Below are 1,547 nucleotides of genomic sequence, written 5' to 3'. Positions count from 1 at the left end.
TCTGGTTTATACTACAGAACTTTGCTTGTAATTTCCCCCATTTCTTCTCATATGCACAACTGTTCATACATACATATATACGTTGGATTATTGTCACAGAAGGTGAAAAGCTTAAAAAACCTTACACAGGTACACTAAATTTCAGCATGATATATCTATTACACGCATATATCATAGCAAGCCCTTTTTGTTTTACTCTAACAGTTTTAATTTGCTGTGAATACATATGTGAACAGCATGTTTTATGGTAAATTAATTTTGATCACCAACATAATGCACAACCATTATCTCATTGTTTTTTTCTTTCTGACAGACACATTAGTAGTGTGTATGGCATAAAATGAACTCTACTTGACTTCACTTGTCGGCCACAAGCGCAGTCAGATCCTGCTTAAGAGATTAGAGAGTGATTTTCAACTGTGAAAAAATCAGTTACTGCCCCATTGATTGATGGTGAGCCCAGAGGTCTTTTTTAACATCCTAATTTCCCTGTATATTGATTATGTATATTGATTAGGGATAACCCTACAGGAGGCACAGTTCTCCTTTCGATGTTTACGTTAAGGTCTCACTTTGAGGAGTATTCCCCACAGACAGAGTTCTCTACTGTATAAGCTTGTTATTTTATTTCTCATTCCAGGATAGATGGCTGTACTACTGAAATAATGCAATGAGAATTAGATTGGATTTATAGAGGGAGTGATATTTACTTAAACACAGACACATTACATATTACACTCTGATGTAATATTACATGCAATAGTAGTTGTCAGAGGTAGTAATGCACTAAAATATTTATAAAATATTGAAATATTGAAAAAGAATCCCTGTTTCAAAGATGCGTACATGATGATGTGTTAAAGCAAATAGTCTACTGAAACACTCTGCTGTTTGACAACATATGTCTTTATACCCAACTTTTTACACATCTCTGTTTTACCCTCTTATTAATAATACACACACACACACACACACACACACACACACACACACACCCATATAAACATAAACATCAAATTCGTTTGTTATGATTTTTTTTAACCGCACGCCGTCATCGCCACGGAGGAGCAGGGCACAGACGAGCGTCAGCGTCCAGGAACGTCGCGTGCACACTAAAAATAGCTCACTGAAAGTTCTAACGAGCGGGTATCGCGGTTGCGGCACAGTCAGCGATGAAACGCCAGAAGCAGCAACAGATGACTTTAATGTCTTACTGTCACTTTGTGAAAAATAAAAAATAAAAAATACCGACCGCAAACTTTTTAATAATACACACACACACACACACACACACACACACACACACACACACACCCATATAAACATAAACATCAAATTCGTTTGTTATGATTTTTTTTAACCGCACGCCGTCATCGCCACGGAGGAGCAGGGCACAGACGAGCGTCAGCGTCCAGGAACGTCGCGTGCACACTAAAAATAGCTCACTGAAAGTTCTAACGAGCGGGTATCGCGGTTGCGGCACAGTCAGCGATGAAACGCCAGAAGCAGCAACAGATGACTTTAATGTCATCATGGATGAAAAGAAA

Source organism: Sinocyclocheilus anshuiensis, unplaced genomic scaffold (genome assembly GCF_001515605.1).
Source record: "Sinocyclocheilus anshuiensis isolate Anshui unplaced genomic scaffold, SAMN03320099.WGS_v1.1 scaffold1704, whole genome shotgun sequence".
NCBI classification, from domain to species: domain Eukaryota; kingdom Metazoa; phylum Chordata; class Actinopteri; order Cypriniformes; family Cyprinidae; genus Sinocyclocheilus; species Sinocyclocheilus anshuiensis.
Note: the sequence above shows the minus strand (reverse complement) of the source record.